Below are 20,232 nucleotides of genomic sequence, written 5' to 3' on the forward strand. Positions count from 1 at the left end.
GGTAATCTGTTTCTTTTCTCTAGCAGCTTTTAATATTCTGTTCTTTTGCTGACTTGGGGTCTTGACTATTATATATCTGGGTAGTTTTATTTTGGTTATGGTTAGTTCGAGTTCTATATGCCTCATTTACCTGTATTTCAGGTTCTGTTTCCATACTTCGGGAATTTTCTGCTCTTATTTCTGCAAATATTCTTTGTATGTCATTTGTGTTGCCTCCTGCCATTTCACTGACTCTTATTATTCGTATATTATTCCTCTTTGCCTCGTCTAGCAGCTTTTAAATTGATTTTTCCTGGTTCCTTGTTGATTTTAAGAGATCCTTTCTTTCATAGTGGCTTACTGACATGCTATCTTCAAAATCTGAAATTCCTTCTTTGGCTTCATTCAAGCAGTTTTGGCAGCTTTCAATGGAAACTTTGATTTCCTGGAAGTCTCTCTGAATCTGGTTCATGTATTTTAAGTCATTTCTATATTTTTCATTTAACATTTCTGTCCATTGCCTATGTTCTTCTATTTTCTTATGTTTCTTCTTCAGATGTGCTGAGCAGTTCTTTCATTATTATTGTCATTTCATTTTTTACCTGAGAGATTATTTCTGATCTGATCTGTTCTATGGCCTGATGAAATTGTTTCTGTACTCCCATTACTATCATTTCAGAAATTTCATGTGTGTGTTTACCAAGTTCTCCTATGTCATTGTCTCCTGGACTTGTTCTGAGTGGGGTGGAGTTCTGAGATTGTGTTTTAATACCTCGTCTTGTCATGTTTAATACCAGATGCAGAATGCTCAGTCTCTCTCTTTCCTGCCAGCTCAGCAAAGGTCACTAGTGTCCCTAGTTTTCCTGTTGGTCAGGCTTACCCCTCAGTTTTCGCTAAGATGCACTGCTTAGTCTGGGGTTTTCTGAGAGATGATGAAGTGTATTGAGTTTTCCCAGGTGTCAGACATGGACCGTGATGTCAGCTGATGTCAATCCTTCTTATCCAGCATCCTCTCACAGTTCAGGCCCATTTATGATGTAGAATCAAATTGCACTGGTGGCACAATCCTGGACGAGTGGACCTGTGTCCCCAGGCAGTTCAGGGTACAGGTAAACCCAGACACAAACTGCAGGGTCAACAGTTTGTGAACCACCTGATTCTGCATCTCCAGTCAGTTCAGGATGCACAGAGGAGCCAGACATGGGCCACACCAATGGCGATCACAGACTACCTATGTCTGTGACCTCCAGGAGATTGGGGTGTAAGCAAGGCCCATACCTGAACCCCTGTCAGCAGCTCTTGGGGCACCTGCTCCAGTACCTCACTGGGCACTGGGCACATGCAGAGAGGGCCCACACCTGAGCCCCGGTGAGAGCAGTTTGTGGGCCTTCTGAGTGAAGATCTCTTGACTGCAGGTTATGTAATTTCTTCCCAGGAAGAGGGAGGGGTGGGATTTCCAAATCAAAATGGTTTCCATTTGCCTGCCTACTGTGATTCTGATGGGCTTTCCTTTATAGGTGATTTGTTTCTTTTCTCTAACTGCTGTTAATATTGTGTTCTTGTGCTGGATTTCTGGAATGTTCATTATTGTATGCCTTGGTGTAGATTTATTTTGTTCATGGCACTTTGGAGTTCATACTTCATGTGTTTGTATGTCAAATTCTTTATTTATGTTTGGAATGTTTTCTGCTATTATTTCTGTGAAGAGATTTTCTTGGCATTTGTGCTGTCTCCTTATTTCTTATTAACTCCAGTCAATCAAAAAGTAAAGTAAAGTTCTTCTCTGCTTTGTCTTGCAGCTGTTGAATTGATTTTTCATGGTTTCTTGCTAATTTTAATATACCTTTCTTTTAGTGGTCACTAACTGCAATATTGTCTTCTAGATCTGCTATTCTATTCTTGTCTTCATTCAGGCTGTTGCATATACTGTCAGTGGAAATTTTAATCTGGATTTCTATTTGGATCAGTTTCATGGATTCCATTTGTTTCTTAATTTGGGCATTCATGGTTTCCATCATTTTCCTAAGCTTTTCTTTCTTTTTTTTTTTTTAATCTTTTTTTGTCTTTTTATATTAGAAAATCAAGAGAGGTAGTTGATGAAAGAGAGAAATATGAGTAGGAGAAAAAAGGAAAGGGAAGAAACCTAAATAGTAAAAAAAAGAAAATAAAGAAAAGAGATAAACAAAGAAACAAAAAACAAACAAAAATGAAAATAACCACAAAACAAAAGCATCAACTAGACAAAAAAAAAAAAAACAATCAGACAAACAAAGGGAAATAAAAATAATATAATATCTCTGGTTTTTACAGTTCTGTGATAGTGTCCAAGTTGGATTCCAGAAATGTGTTCTACACTCCAGCCAAGTATGCAGTGGGATTTGTGTTGGGTATGGGGTTGATCTTGGCATCTGAATTTGGGGGCTGGGACTGGTCTTTTGTTGCTGGAGTGTTTGCAGAGCTCTTTGACATAGAATGGCAGTCCTGCCTGCCTGCTTCTGTTTCACATGCCTGTGTGCTGGAGCACAACAGTGGTTCACCTGACTTACCAACTGCTGGCTTGTATTCTGAGTGTTGTTTTGGTCTTTTCCACACTGCAGAACCATGGCCACATGGGGGTTTGCTCTTTCACAGATCTTGTGCTAGCCACACGTGCACCTGCACCCAAACAACCTGCTCTCTAGCTCGTCCAGCACTGGCCAGCCTCTTGTTACTGTTTCTTGTGCAATTGCAGTTCGGTTTAGAAAATCTTTTCCTACACATCTGTCTTCAAGTGGTTTACCTATTTTATCTTCCCAAATTAACCTATAACTTTAAATGTAGTTGGTTGATTATATATAACATTTTTAATAATATTTACATAATTTTGGAAATTATAGATGTATATTTAAAAATGTTTGTGTCAATACAGTTAATATAGATAACATAGTTAAAACCAAGATCTTTCATTATAAGAAAAGAATTTTAAGAAATTAAGTGAAAACCTTACAATATTAAATAACATTTTAAATAATTGTATGATGTAATTTGTCTTAGAAAATGTTTTTTTTCCACTGCACATTAAGAAATACCTATAAAGAAAAACTAATTCAGTAGAATTAGTATGTCAAGTTCAATTGTTTCCATTATCCACGAAAAGGAAGTAAAGATTATAAGAAAGACACATGTTTCTGTCTCTAGGCAAACTAAAAAATAAAATAAAGCTAGAAAGTCTTTTCACATTGGAAGAAAAGTAAAGTCCTGCAATTACTGGAGCCACTTCAGAAAACTAAAGAATCAAATGAAAAGTGCTATAATTCATTAAAGATGGGCTGATTTGAGCATCTGTAAGAAAATACTTGAAATGGACTGAAACATACCAAATCCATTTAAACACAGAAGTGGAAGTCCATCATAAAAATGTATAAAAATCTCTCAATATTGACTTTTGTACTGTGCTAAAGAAAGATTTCTGGATAGAGGTAAGTGAAAGGAATCAATCAACCATTTATTCAGAATGTAATAAAAAACTATCTCAAGATAAACAAATAGTTGATGAGGTAAAGTTTGATTTTATAGAATTTAAGCCACTAAATAAGGAGTGAAAATAGAATATTAACAATTTACAGTTCTACAAAATAATGGCTGTAGTCAGTGGCAATCATTGGTTTTTAACATCAAAGAGAGAGAAAAATAAGTATTGTAAATCTCTTGGGTAAAACGTACCTAAGTGTAAAGTAATTTAGCCAAGAAATTAAACCTCAATCTGACTAAGAGTTTAGTTCTAACTACCAGGTTAGAGAAAAAAACTGCAGGTAACAAGAGATTTGTTAAATAATTCAATGGAAGCAATAACACAGCTTGTGAGTGTGGGAAACTGTGGACAGAATGGCCCACTTTCTTTAGCAAATAAATCATAAGGAAAAATTAGAGGTTAAAAGTGTTCCAAGAATCACTTTAATTGCAGAGCATGGACATCATTTAATTTCTGACTTGAATAAACTGTAAAAGAATGATGGGACAATTGGGAAAATTAGAACAATTGAAGTCATTAATTTTTATGTGTGATTAGAAATTATATCTTAATAACTGTTTAATCATTCTTCAAAAGGCAGTTACTGTGTTAAACACATGTATGTGATGTTAAGTACCCACCAAGACTTCCTTCAGTGATCTTTTTATTTGAGTGTCTGCACTCTTGTGTAGTCCTCTATTGCCCTGAATCATGGTTGGTGTAACAGAGGTAAAGTTGTATGGCTTCTGAGCACATCATAAATATCTTTCAGTTTTCATTTTGACTTTCTGTATCATTTACTGTGTGGGCTAAACCAGAGAGGATACCATGAATTTGCTTAAATAATCCAGTAAAAAGTCCCATGTAGGAAAGAGATGAGGAACCTTTCAATAGCTGTACTAACTTGTCATCCTATCTGAGCCATCATTTGAAGTAGATCTAGCTCCCATAAACACTTTAGAATGATGCAACTACTAGGTGAGCACACCCATGTAAGAGATTTTAAGCCAAAACTGTCTAGCTGGATCTCAAATTTTTAACCCACAAATGACTACTAATTCTAACCTACTAACTTGTAGAGATATTGTTGCATAGCAACAGATAATTCAGTACATATATTGAAATAGTTATGAACAGTTACATGGCACCTGAAATCTCCTAAAACATAATCTAGAGATTTAGGAGAATAAATAACCATGAGTTATACATTGTTTGAAATGGGTAATTGCCACAGCATGGCTCACTGTGACATTTTCAGTACTTTGGCATATGTTAAAAAAAAATTTACAGTAAAATAATCACTCTATTGACCCAAAGTTCCAAGAAATGACAGTGAATATGTAGATTGTACTAAAATGTAAACAATATGAATTATTTGGAAATGCTACTGTTGTCAATAGTGTCAATCACTTATACATAGGCAGCCACCACTCATTCAGAGAAGCATTACCTATTAAAGAAAAATTATGAAACTATTATCTAAAAAGACAAACTTGCAAAGCATATTAAGCATAAAAATCTTTGAAATGTACTAGTTAAAGGCCTCAAAGCTTATCTGGTGCACAGTCTCTCTGTATCATTACATTCTTTTTTCTTTTTGGGTAGGGGCATATCTACAAAGAAATTCTATATGCAGTATTGCCCAGCTATCAATCCTATAATGTATTCTTATTACATTATTTCTTCACAAAACACACAAAAGTTACAGCTCATGCAACTGGCTACCTTTTAAAAAGTTAAATAGTATAAAAGATATTTGTGTGTCCATCCCAGTTCAGTGGCTAAACACACTTAAAAATACCTAGTAAAGGGTAGAAAAATTGAACACAAATATCTAAAGCCAGGAATATCAGAAAACCTCGTATTTTAACCATGTCTGAAAGTCTCCAAAAATAATGAATATGTAAACTTGAGAAGTTTCTACATTGAAGATAATTTAATAAAAAAACTATACATACATATATATATAGTGAGATTCAGACAACTTCTTGATTATCTACAAAGATGTTCTTGGGATCTGAAACAAAATTTACTCCTCAACACAATACTTACCTATCATCTATCTATCTATCTATCTATCTATCTATCTATTTATCTATCTATCTATCTATCTATCTATCATCTATCTATCATCTATCTATCATCTATCTATCTATCATCTATCTATCATCTATCATCTATCTATCATCTATCTATCTATCTATCATCTATCTATCTATCTATCAAACATCTAGTACAGAATCATTTATATCTCTTTATCATGAAGATAATTCTGCAATACTTACAAAGTTACAACCAAAGGTGTCTAGTCCAAGAATGGGGTTCTCTTTAAAACATTGTCTAACAAAAATTATATTCTTCACAAATTTGTGTTAGAACTTTTAAGATGATTCCAAACACAGTCAGCAATAACTCCTGTTAATATCCCTGAAATCTCCTACTTTCAGATACTTCAGGAACCTTCAGTCTCTTAACACTTCTCCCATTAAATAACTCCCTGCTCCTGATTAGCCTTGCCTTCAAATGTTTTCTTCTTTCATGAATAATTACAGAATGTAAGATTATCCCTACTCCTCCTCACCCCCACTTCCTAAAGATGATTATAATCTTTTTCTTCTTCTGTTTACTTTCATTGAAGGATCTGTTCACACAGTTTTAATTACTTTTCACCTTAGAAGGTGGAGAATGAACAAGAGGCTAGGAAGACAATGGCCAAATAAATCTATCACAATGGTGTGTAAGTGTGAAACACAGGTATGTTATACTGATCTCCTACAAGAGAGGGCTTGCTTAGCAGAGTAGAATCTCATGAGCAGAAAATTCTACCTATCGGCCCTTCTGTGTCAGCCTCAACTATAGAGAACTGTGTGACTGAAGTCCATGCCTCAATCAGTCCCTGAGTGAGGTAAAAGCATAAAGGCCTTTCTATCTAAATCTGGACAACTCTTATGGGCAATTTTTCTCTACAGATTATCTACTAAATTATCCGAGGCTGTCAGATTAGCATAGTTTCTTCTTATTTCTCTGCTCAAATCTGCTGCCTATCTTCTTTCTTTCACAAATATTGATCCCTGATAAACTTTTTTTACTGCAAAATTTTTAGTGTCTACTTTCAGAGAACTCGGTATGTCCACTACTCACTTTCCCATCACTGGGACAAAATACCTGACCTCTGCAAATGAAAGGAAGAGAGGCTTGCTCATTTTGGCCCATGGAATCAGGGTGGTCAGTCCAAGTTCATGTGGCTCAAAGGCAGAAATGACATGGCAGAAGGGGCTGGTATCCAGAAACCACTCAACCATGGCAGCTAGAAGGAAGAAGAAAAGTGTGAGCAGCCAGAGACAGGAATGCATCCTTCCTGGTCACACCCCCTTGTGACCCATGTCCTTCAACCAGACCCCACCTCCTAGCAACACATTGAGCACTAAACTCATCCATGGACTGATCCACTGATGAGTGTGGTCATCCCATAATCCACTCCCCTTTCAGAAGACCCAAATCTGAACACATAAGACTTTCGGGGGACATTTTAGATCTAAACAGCAAGCAACAGTAGATGTGTGGAGCATGAGTTTTTTCAAAGTTTTTTGTTCTTCATATGAATTAAACTACACTAAAAGCTAAAAAGAATCAAACCATAATCATGTGGACATGTGGAGTATTTGTAGTTAGTCTTTTTTCCTTTGTACATTTGGTGTGTATACTCAGGATGATATTGGAGATGCAAATCTGTGTATGATTGTATATCCTCATTTATCACCTAAATTCATAAGATAAATGTTTATTGGATGTATATTCACTTAGACACAGGGGTCTTAATTTTGTTTTTTATTTATTTTTTATTTTAAAGAGAATAGTAAAACAAAGAACAGTAGCAAAACACAAACAAAATAAAGCAAGGACATTAAAAATGATATGGGGTTTCAAAACAAATGATAGGGATTAACAGTGGTTGTTATATTACATACTGTTATCTTTAGTGAAGTTGCTCAGATTACCACCTGTAAGAATGGAAGATGCTTGTTTATTAATGTGTTTTCCTTCTTTTATTTTTAAAATATATTTTAAAAAAATTAAAAGCTGGAAGATCAATCAAACCATTAAAAAGAATAAAATAATAATAATTTAAAAAGCATGAGAGACAATATATAGTTTCACTAGACATGATGGTAGGAATTCACCAATGGTTGTTATATTGCATATTTTTGTTGGTTTATTGAAAAGAACAATTAATGCTTAAATTTTTTATATACTTAATTTTGGAAGATACTGATTTCATGATTATTTAACACTATAACAACTCTGAAGGAAGGAATACAATGTAAATTTTAAAGCTAGTTGAGAAATCACTTCTTTATAAAGGTATAATACATTAAGGGATTTCAAACAGATAAGTGCTATAAGAAAAGTAGAGAATAATTTCACTGAGACAAATGTAAAGTGATGTACCTGGACATAGAACTTCCAGTTTCTCAACCTAGCCTGGAGTGATCTAGTTAAAAGGAAAATCAAATTATATCATTGGCTGCCCTAAGTCTTTCAGTGGCTACTGAGGTCATTCAGAATGAATTCCCATATCCTGCTGCTGGTTACTTCTCCCATCTTTTCTCTTCCCCCTTATTTTTATGCATGTTATACCCTATTCACTGATCTTGGTGTCTTTCACACAAACACATGTTCACATGGACAGAATTTTTCACCATTTCCTTTGAGTAGTATCTGCCTCTTCTCTCTGCCTGGCTCATGATCTTGCCTCCTTTGAATATCACAGTACTGCTGAGACTCTTCCTAACAAACCTTTTTAAAATTGCTATCCCCACCTCGTCCACTCGCTATGGCATTTCCCTCCAGATTTTCTCAAGACTACTTATTTTGCTTGCTTATTTTGATTGTTTTCTAGCTTGATTACTAAAACGTAAGAGTAGATAATTCTTTTCTGTGATTGCTATACTGAAGCACACAAACACAGTATCTAACATGTAAACTTGTGTCCAATAAATGGTTTTTGATAAGTAAATTCAAATCATTACCTTCCATAATTCAATCATGACCCATTTGTCTTCAGAAGCTTTAAAAAATAATATTTCCCAATTAAAAGTTTAGACCAAATCTATGATGTGTGCAAAGCAATGATTTACTTCATTTCTGGTCAATTGTATAACTGTATCATTTTGCCTTTAAAATTAATCTTCAATCTCTTATTTCATTCAGATATCTTGTAAAGCACCATCTATTCCTTCTGATACAAAGGTAACAAGTGTATAAACATACACAAGCATCCTTCATTTACTTGGGTACAAATAAGGCATTATTGTAAACAATTTGCCTTTTTTGAGGGTATGGGGCCATTAAAGATTAAACTACTATAAGAAGAACAGGAAAATGTTCTCTTACTTTTTCCTGGTACTTTTGAAAAAAATCCTTATCTGGCCAGGAGTGAAATAACCTGACTGTCATGCATATTTATTATTAATTTTTTAAGTGTCAGAGAAGTTATTAGGGTGTGGTTTTTGCCTGATTGTGAGGACTGAACTTTGCCAGTAATGGTTTTAATGGTCTTTTATGGGATTATCAGGACAATTCATGAAGCAATATTATTGTATACAATATTGTTAGTACAACTCATGAAACAGAGTTAGATTCTAGGTTTTGCTAGGAGTAATATAATCTCTACTCACCTATATAATGACTCATTTGTATATCATTTATTTATAACAAGTTCACCCCTGTAAAATAAAGGTATTCCAGTTCTATCCTACCTGAAGAATTTTGGATAGTATGAAATGTGTGATGGAGAAATCGCATGATCAATAAAAACTAATTTGAATTCTGACACTGCTTCTTATTAATTGTGGCACTGGACAAATTTTCAACCCTGAGGAACCAATTTCACTTTCTAAAAACAAATTAAATTCCATGTCCTAGTTAGTAATAAACTATAAGACCGACCTCTCAACGTTGTTATGACAATAAGTGAGGTAATGCACTGAAGGAGCTTTGAAAATTGAAACTTGTGTACATGTTTGATCTAACTCAGTAAACAGCCTGGCTGGAAGGCAAAGAGAAACTTAGATGCTTGGAATAGACAAAGCTTTGACAATCTATTGGCATGCAAACTTGAACTGCAGGGAGGAAAGCAGTATCCTTAGGGTTTCTACCACAAAGCAATCCAACCAATATAGACACCAGCACTCAACAGCTCTAGTGCCACCAGCCAGGCGGAGCTGAGACAACAGGTCACCAATCATGCATACTCTATTAGCATTCTCATTCCTAACTTACTGGATCACTTTAACAAGTTCTTCAGTTTGTTGGTCCATTATAATTAAAGTTTATTATATTAGTGTCCATGAATAGCTCACAGAGGAAATAATTTTACTGTTCTGACTATAAAGACTTGACATTCCCAATAATAAAAATCAACAATATGTATACATTTCTCAAGACCTATGTAAGTGGATAGGATACACAGACAGAGAAATGCATAGACAGATAACATGCAATTTATCAAATTGGAATTGCATGATGAGCAGTAGCCATTACTAGTACAGTATCTGTTTTCTTTCTATGAAAGACAGCATTTTTCACCCATTTTGTAGCCACTGAAATATCACGTTAAGGTAGAGGCAGTGAAATATTTATGATTCTTCTGTACCTCATTTTCATCTCTGGGAAAGTGACTTGTTTAGCTGTAGCAGCCGAGTTAAGGGAGAGGTCAGTTGTCCTGAAGAATCTCCCAGACTCCTTGTGGTCTTAGTATCAGCAAGCAATAAAAGTTATTAGAAAAGACTAAAATTTTGCATTATTCTAACATAATATAGCCTACTTGGATTGGTAAAATAATAATATGTATATATGAGTAACTTATTTAAGTGACATTAGGATGTTACCTTATTTTATATTTAGGATAAACCACAATGCTGTCTTGCTATGTGTTTTTGTTACATACCCTCCCACTGGGTCCCTCTGCCCAGTATCACTCACACCGATAGAATGAATTGTAATTCAGTGAAGCATAGCAAAAAATTTATTCTTTGTTTAAGGAGTGCAAAAGGGAGAGAGCTTAGTCCAAAGACACCTGCTACCTGAGGTGGTGCCATAAAGTGCTTCTTTCCATTAACAAAACGAGCGAAGAAGGACAACATGTGCAGATCCTTTCTGAGCATGCATTTTTTTAAACACATGGTGTCTTCTGCCTCAGGCCAGCCCAGCATCATCTTGGTTATAGCGGATGTGAGCTGGCTTTGATATTTGGACTTTTGCACTGGTTCTTGTGGAACAAGTAGAACTGCAGGAGCTGGGGATACAGACAGGAGAAAACAAGAGGGATGCTTAGGGGACACTTGATTGAAATAATTGTAATACTTCTTAGACTTCTGTAACACAATTTACTCAGTAAATCCAGTATCATGTATGTAGCTTATTAATTTTAAATCTAATTATTTATATATTCCTTAACATTCTTAAATCCAGATATGGAATTGTGCTCATTTATGTTCCAATGCTACAGAAAAATTTCTACTTCTTTATACTTTTACATAACTGTGTGTGATTAAATTTTTCCAGTTGTTAACTAAAAATTTCATTGTTTCTTTAATTTGCATTTTATTAATTTAAGTTGAGCTTGAATGCTGAAGAGAGCTTTATGCCCAGTTGTGTAGCGACTAGTGAAACCCTGCAAGTTCTCTTCATCAATTGTAGATGTGCATTTGTTTTAGTGATTTGAAAAATCTTGATGGTAAGAAAAGTAACCACTTTTCTGCTGAAGATATTATTTTGCTGTTAGCCTTTTGCATTCTGATGAACTTTGTTTTAAGATACTGGTGTTTTGCTTCTGTTTTCTTGAATTGATTCATATTTTTCCCTCAAAATCTAGTGAGCATTCTACAATTTTAGTCCCCAAATTTCTACTTTTATAGTATGAATAGTAATTATTGCCAAGAGTAGTATAATTCACATAAATTACAACTGATTATAGTCATTACAAATACTCTTTGGAGCTTGACTGTTGCATGCATTTCTGATTTCTACATCTGAAGAAGAAAATGTAGTGGAGAGGATTGCAAGTGGAAAGTGGAAACATGTTGCACTATAGCAGAATATTAGTTGTCTATGCAGGACATTGTTATAGTTTGTGTCTGGTTGTTCCCCCAAAGCTTCATGCAGTCATGGGACCAGCTTCTAGAGTTTATGATTGATCCATGGTCCAATGTTGGAATTATGAATGTGATTGCTACACCCACCCTGGGGCAGATAGTTTTCATACAATGTAAGGGAGGGAAAGAGGCTACTTGCCTGAGTTCCTCCCTTTTTACTCTTGTTGAGTTTGCTGTTTTCCGCCACTGTACATTGTTGCCTTGTGCCATGTGCCACTCTGCCTTGGAGCCAGCCGAGTATGGACTGAAACCTCCACATACTCAAACTGTGATCTAAATAAATCTCTCCTTCCTTAATTTTGGGCATCAGATATTTTGTCCCAGCAATGAGAGAAAAGTAACCAAGCAGACATCCACATGACTTGTGCACATGGCACTTACAGTGTTCTGTTTCTCATGGTTTTCCATAAATATTTTTATTTACCTGATAGTTACTCATTGAACAGTTATCATGTGCCAAAGACCGCTAGCCAGGGCTATCACATATGGTGGTGCTCAAAACTCTTATTTTTTCATTCTTTTTAATTTTTAAGTTTATTTCTATATGTTTGCAGAAGACAATCATCTTAGGGAGTGCTATGTACACATACATCCCACAGTTCATTTCTTTAAATTTCTTATTTTTTAAACAGAAAACATAAAAGAAAAAGTTATCCTAGGGTGTAGTATATTAACTGAGAAATAAGTAAATATATGCTGGCTGCTTTTTGAATAAAAGACAGTTATGAAGGAATGAAATTGGAAAACTTTATATGCATTTCTGTCTATAGATGAACATATACATGCATATGTGTATTATGTCTATAAATAGTTATTCAAGTGTTATTAAGGAGCAAATTCAAAGGTTCTATAACATAAGCATCAAACATAATACCTTTAATAATACACTTAACTTATACTACTTATAATACTATGAACTTATAATAACTTTAAAATCAGTGTGAACAGTATTTGACTTCCACAATGAGATAACCTTTTATATGTAGATGCCTATAATCAAAATGACAGGATGATAAAAAAGCAGAGCCCTGATATTCAGGTAGCTGTGGTGGCACATGCCTGTAATCCCAACATTCGGGGACACTGAAGTAGGGGATCATAAATTTGAGTGCCCCTGTGCAATTTAGTGAGACTGTCTTAGAAAAAGTGGGGAGGGTTGGTGATGTAGCTCATTTTGAGGACACTGGATCCAATTCTGGGTATCAAAAAAAAAGAACTCTGATATTTATGAAAGGAATATAAAGCCATAAAGACACTTGGGGAAAACCTTGGGTTCCTCAAAATGTTAAACAAAAATTACCATATGGCTCAATTATTGGACACTGAGGTGTATAGTACAAGCAATGAAATTAGATCTGGTGGTCTCAAAAGAAGGCGTGGATGTACATTTTGAGTTTTGGGAAGTAGAAAGGAAAGCATTCTGAAGTATTTTATAGGTGGAAGATGGGTGGGAAGGCGTGTCAGGAGTGTGAGAACTCTGGATTTTCTCTGGACACTTGCATTTAGATGTAGCAGGGCCTGGGGAAGCATGTTCTTAGTCTGGGTCCTGAGGACTTCATGACCTCTGGCATGTCTGGGAAAGAGAATTCCTGTCCTGTCTTTCCTGTTATCCTCCTTGGGCACTATCAATCTTATTTGAAAAGGCCAGGGTACACTGTACACTTGCAGTTCTTGATACTTGAAAATCTTAAGAATTTTTTTTCCTTAGGAAGCTCTAATGATTTACAATTGGTTTAGTTACTATGCATGCAAACAAAAATGAATTCTTACATAATCAAACAAAACTGGCCAAATTACAAAGATAAAAGTATTCATCTCCACTTCTCTCACATTTGATTAATCAAGGAGAAAAACAAGATTTAAACAATATAAGTACTTGTCAATAACATTAGTTTTTACCCAGCACTGCAGCTTAGCTTCTTCAAGAGCATAGAGCATATTTTTGCAAATTCACTATACATTAAGGCATAAACAACTCTCAGCAAATTATAAGACGTTAATATAGTGCATCATTTTTCTAATCATTATGTAATTACATTAGAAATCAATAATGAAAATAATTTTTAAAAGAAAAACATGCTTAGAATTTTTAAAGCAATGAAAAGGCAAAGGAGAATTTGAATAGAAACTAGGGAATAATTGTCAATGTCAAATATATATTAGAGAAATTTATCATATCATAATATGGAAGAAAGAAATTATGAATGTCAGTGAATTTAAAGTTCAATTTAAAAAGTTGCGTAGTTGCAGAAATAAGTGAAGAAACCCGTACAGCAATAGTATATAAGCATATGAAATAATAAGGTAGAAATAAAAAAAAAATAGGTTGAAGAGGACAAAAGCATGTTCTTTAAAACTAATGAATTGGCCCCCAAAAAGAGAATATGCATAATAAAATGAATAGCAAAGTAGGCCGTAACTGCAGTCACAACAGAGTCTTTAGAAGCACTAGTTGCAGACATGCCAGTTACGTAACGGATTGGACCTCTCTGAATATAAACAGAAATTAACTTTAGTTTTTCTTCCCTTTTCCTGAAAAGATACAGTGAAAAAAAATCTATTTTTCCATTGGAAAACATAAAGCTCTAGCAAACAGTACAGGTATTGGGGTTTCTCAGGGGAAAAAACGTCCTTCATTTTAATAATGAAAGTTAAGTTCAGCCTAGCACAATGTGAACACCCTGATCTCCGTAAACAATCCCGTTCCTTTTCCACTTAGTGTCTGGGAAGTGCTAGGAGTGAAGAAAGATGGCGGCCCCTCTTCTCTGCTCCACTCTTCCACCACTGAGTACTGCGGAATTTTGCTCCTTAGGGAGGACACTAATGAATAAAGAGAACTAAAGGAAAAGAACAATTGCTTATATGACTAATAGTTTGCCTTTGGAAATGGCAGATGCATTCTTATTTGGTCTTTCTTTCATGAGCATTTTTATGACTTCCTGAGAAATCCACCACAATGGATTCCCTGACGAAAGAAACCTTTTCTCTTAGGCCTGGTATAATATTCCTTCAGTCCTTCTGTTTTCAGCTAATTACACTTGTTTCTCCAGATGATCTCCCTGGATTGAGTCCCTTTTCAGGTACTCCTGGCTAGCTCTCTTTATGGATGCACGACTTTACCTTCTTATTTTTCCCCTCTATGGAGGCATAGTTGGATTTCAATTGAACACAGCCTTTGGTCATCCAGATGCAAACTTCTCTTTGATCACCATGTCAATTCCAGAAAGTGTCTTGCATTTCATTACACCCTGTGAGAACTAAGCATCATTCCCAGCATAATCTCAACTCCAGGAGACAATTGTGAACCTCTCTGCCTGGTCGTCTTACCACCATCTTTACTCACCCTGCTAAGGAAAGGGAAAAGGAAATTTCTTCTCTCACACGCAAAAGGAGGAGGGTGGAAAGAACACATTGATAAATCTCTCTGTAAATGTCGGTGCTTTCTTCAAGAGTTATTAACTCTTTATACCATACCAGTGGATAATAAATAAAATTCTGTCAATCTTGTTCAGAGCTAACTTTCTTTCAGAAGTGGGGCACTTGACAGCTGTTGTGTTATTCACTGTGGGATTACAGCTAAGGCTGAGACAGGAGCTCCAGTCTAACAGCCTGCTATGTCACAAATAAAAAATTAACTTGAAAATTTATAAAACAATAGACTATTTTTAAAATATAGTATAGAAAACTTTTTTAAAAATAGAAACCTAACTAGGCCTAATCATCAAAAAAATGAAATCAACATTTGTATATTTAATGTATTACCTCCCAAGACAAAGAAAAACCAAGGTAGGAAAACATTTGCATTTCATCATTCAGTTTCAAAATTTTAACAGTTCTGACTACTGAAGTATGATTAAGAAAAAAAGAAATAAAATATTTGGTAGTTCAAATTGTGAAGGGAACTTAATCATCATTATTGAACTATTTGTTTGTCCCAGAGAGTGCACAGAAAAAAATATTTGCTTGAATTTAGTGAGATACAGTAATCAATCACTCTGCTATATATCACACAAATAGTTGAAAACCCAATTTAAGACAAGATGTTTACTGTGATTAGGAATAAATCTATCAAATATATGGAAAGATATTAAGAAAAATTTTACAGAATTATAGGGAAACATTAAGGAGGACCTAAGAAACTAAAAGAAAATCAGCCTCATAAACCAAAAGGGTTACTAGAATAAAGATATCAATTCTTTTATAAAAAGGCCACTTGTGCATGTGTTCATACAGAAAGTAGTGACATGGACATGTATACCTACAGTTATCCATCACTGATGTACTGTTAGAATTTTTTTGTATACCACTAGGAGTAAACGTACTACTGTTTTAAGATATACTTAAATAAAGTTTGGCATATCTATACAAGTACATGTACACTAGAGTGATTGTAGCAACATTCTCTGTAATGAATATGAACACCTGCCTAGCATGCATGAGAAAATAGATAAATCATAATAATAAATAAATGTTAGTTACCTAGAATTATATTTTTCTTTTTTCTTTTCTTTTTTTTTGGGGGGGGGGTTGGGTTTTTCTCTGGTACCGGGAACCGAACTCACGACCTTGCGCTTGCCAAGCAGGCGCTTTTGCCGCTGAGCTAAATCCCCAGCCCCTAGAATTATATTTTTCAATATGTGAGTAAATCTCATAAATGCAAGTTTGATCAAAAGGACAAGTATATATAGCATGTGATTCAATATAATAATAATCTATTTACAAATATTTTATATATATATGAAGCATGTAATATCCTTTAAAATAGAATATAAATATGATAACGGTTAACTTCAAATATTGGATAGTTTTTGTTTCTACTCATAAAGGTTGGGAAGAGTGACAAATATGATTCATATTATAACTAAGAATTTTAATTAAATTGTAATTTGTTTCAACATAGTAGGTTACTTCATTTTACCACTTTGTGAAACAGTAGACTCTAACAGTACTTCTTGTAATTGGAATAGATCTTATATAGTCCATAGATTTAGCAAATTCCTCAACTTTATATTTCTCTTTCAAAAGGAAGAACAAATAAAAATTTCCCTATACCTTATAGGAATGCCTATATCAAGTGTGCTGCAGCAGACTATTTGGATCATGAAATCTCTAAAAGGTTTGCCATCACCATCTTATAGGGTAGGAAAAAGACTCTACATCAAGTTTCTAAAAAAAGGTTAGATTTATTTTTAATCAGTGTAGTGAATACGCTTCAACAATACTTTCTATTATTTTCAAATATTTATTAAAAATTATTTACTAAGCAGCAATAGAAACATTCCTTATTTCATGATTATCTTACTGGATAAATCTCTTTTGAAATCCCTCCCTACTATGATTTTTAAAAAAACATGCTACAGAGAATCAAAGGACGCATTTAGAAGATTCTCAACTGGCTTAGACTTCAAATAAAATAAAAGAAAACCCTGCCAGCACAGGCATCTCAGAAGTATCAGATGAAGAGAGTTTTATTTACCAGTCACCTATTTAGAAGCAACCTCTGAAGGGAAATGTGAATTCCTTCTTTTATTGTCATATTTAGTATTTCTTGAATGCTGTATTTCCTTTACATTTTGAATTTTAATGTCACAGTAAAAATAAAGGGAAATCATTTGATGAAGTCAAGGATTGCATTTCCTTCTAGTGCACGTTAATTAGCTTTAATAAAAATTAGCATTTTTGAATTTCTAATTCTCTTTCTAATTTATGAAATGTCACTCACGTTCTCATGTATCACATTGTCATTATATTTGCATGAAAATAAATTTTATTTGTCTTTGTTGAATTGTCTACAAAACAAATTCAGAATATTTTTATGTTTGTGCGTTGATAACAAAATATTCATGAACTTAAAACATGGCAACAAGACAACACATGCTGCAGTTGTAATTACTCTTGCTTAGGAACGCCATGTCTCTGAGTGACAGTGGGAATTAACTGAATAATTATTGCATGTGCTTCTGCTTAGAGTATTTTCTCAGTGTAGTTCTGATCCCTAGGTAGAAGTTGCCTGTTTAGGTGAAGACGTTTGAGCCAAACACTGATTCTACTCCATAAACCATCAGTGTACTCAGTCTAAGACCAACAACAGCCCATAATTAACCACATAATAATTGGATAATTCTTTCAGTGTCAATATATTAGAATCTGCGTGGAAAGCATTCAGGAAAATTGTTTACCAGAATTAAATTTCTCTAGAGAAATCAAACGCAGTACAATTAACAGAAAAAAGTGAAATGTTCATGCTCTGGTTTAATTAGAAATGCAGCATATCTGAAGTACTTGCTGCTAGCTCTTTTTATTGAGTAATTCTGATGTTTTCTCCTAGTCTACTACCCATATCCCAGATCAAAAATGAATGGTAGGGGACAACGTCCAATAAAGTGTCTGATATTCTCTATTCTAGAAGCTCATAGCAATAAAGTAAATTCACTGATAAAAAATTGTCAGATTACTTTCATTGTGTCTCTAGAATCTGATGTCTATCATGCATTCCAAAGCTTTAGCTCTACTAATGCAATTGACACTATGGTAGAATAATTTCCTTCACCACAAAATTGAAGATTAAAAATGGTATCTTACTGTTTATTAGACACAATTGAATTCTGTCTCCATATGGCCATTGGGATACTCCACAAAAATTAATTAACATTGATAGTTTCCCAATAGTGAGCTTACACTAACTCCCAGTCTTCAGGCTTTTCTTTTATACTAACTCTGTTCCTTACAAATCCAAGAACCTGCCGATGGACTATGTGCCATGGCTACAAATTAAAGCCAACTTGCACATACACTCTGCAATCTTGGAACCAGGGTAAACTACTTTTACTGAATGGGCCACGGGTAAAGAGCAAGCACCAATTTATAAAAGCCATTTCATGGATACTAATAAAGACCAGTTAATATAACTCTTCCAAGAGGCAAAAAAGAAAAAAAGAAAAAAACCAAACAAAAAATCCTCTGAAAGTATTAAGCAAATGTTTCCAAAACTTGGAAATGAGACCAAAAATAATTGCATGATTTTTCATCCTATCAATGCCATATTGGGCATTGTCTGATAAACCTGCCCAGAATTCATTTTACTATTAAGGCGTATATAACTATTGTATGAAAACAGAATATGGCCCATGGTCTATATATTTTTTCATTTTATTTTAAAGAGAGAAAAACAATAAAAACAATGAAAAAGAATTTCAAAACAAGATAGTAGAAAATTAACAATGGTTGATATATTGTATATTGTTATCTTTAAAATAGTTGCTCAGATTGTAAGATATAGGCATGCAAAACTATAGGCATGATCAAACAATATAAGCACAAACTGTTCTTATCAATGAACTAATAGAAATTTGCCATATGATTATCTTAGCTATCTTATGTGTGTGTGTGTGTTTATTTTTTTTCTTTTCCCTTCCTTCTTTTCTCCTTTCCCCATCCCAATTGTTCTTTCCTTTTTAGCAGTTTCTTTCCGTTTCACAGTATCTATTGTACGTTTTGAATCTTATTTACCATTTCAATTTTTTCCACTAGGGAGAAAATACAATATTTAACATGCAAATCTGATTTATTTCACTTATAAATACTGTCTCTAGTTGCATCCATTTACCTATAGAAACCTTGAGTTTCTCCTTCTATGTAGCTGAGTACTCCATTATATAAAAGTACATCTTTTTTATCCATTCCTCCACTGACGGGCATTTAGATTGTTCCTAAGATTTAGCAATGACAAATTATACTGCTATAAACATGGGTGCATATATATCACTGTGGCATGATGTTTTTAATTCTTCTGGGAAAATACCCAGAAGGAGAAAAGCTGGGTCAAAAAGGACCTCTAATCCTAGTTTTTTGAGGAATCTCCACATTGATTTCAACAATGTTTGTGTCAGTCTACATCCTCACCAACAGTGGATTAGAGTTCATTTCTCCCCGCAGCCCCTCCAGCATTTGTTGTTGATTGATTTCTTGATGGTAGCCATTCTTTGTGGGGTGAGATGGAATCTCAGGATTGTTTTAATTTGCATTTCTCTAATGAACAATGACCTTGAACATTTGTTCATTACTTTGGCACTTGTATTTGTTCTTCTGAGAAGCCTATTCATCTCAGATGCCCATTTTAGCACTGGGTCTTTGAATTTTGGGGGTCTGATAAATTTTACTTCTATATATATTCTGGGTAGAAATCCTTTGTCTGACAGAGAGTTGGCTAAAGTTTTTTCCCTCTCTGTGCATTGTCTTTTCACTCTTTTGCTCATTTTTTTCATGTGTAGAAACTTTTAAATAAAATGAGATCTTAGTTGTTGATTCTTTGAGGCACTTCCCCTACAGTTTGTTTTTTGTTCATGAACTCTCAGCCTACCCCTATGTCTTCAATATTTCTATGTACTTTTTCTTCCAGTAGATTAAGTGTTTCTGTTTTAATATTTGGATCTTTGGTCCATTTTGACTTTAACTTAGTGCATGGTGATAAACATGGGTCTAGTTTTATTTTACTTTTTTAATTTTAAAAATAAAAGGAGGAAAACATTAACAGACAGACATCCTTTTATAAAATAGCAAAAAAACAGTACAGACAATACAGTTACAAACAAAATGGTAGGAAATTAA

This window comes from Chinchilla lanigera, unplaced genomic scaffold (assembly GCF_000276665.1).
Source record: "Chinchilla lanigera isolate Chin_1 unplaced genomic scaffold, ChiLan1.0 scaffold00057, whole genome shotgun sequence".
NCBI lineage: Eukaryota > Metazoa > Chordata > Mammalia > Rodentia > Chinchillidae > Chinchilla > Chinchilla lanigera.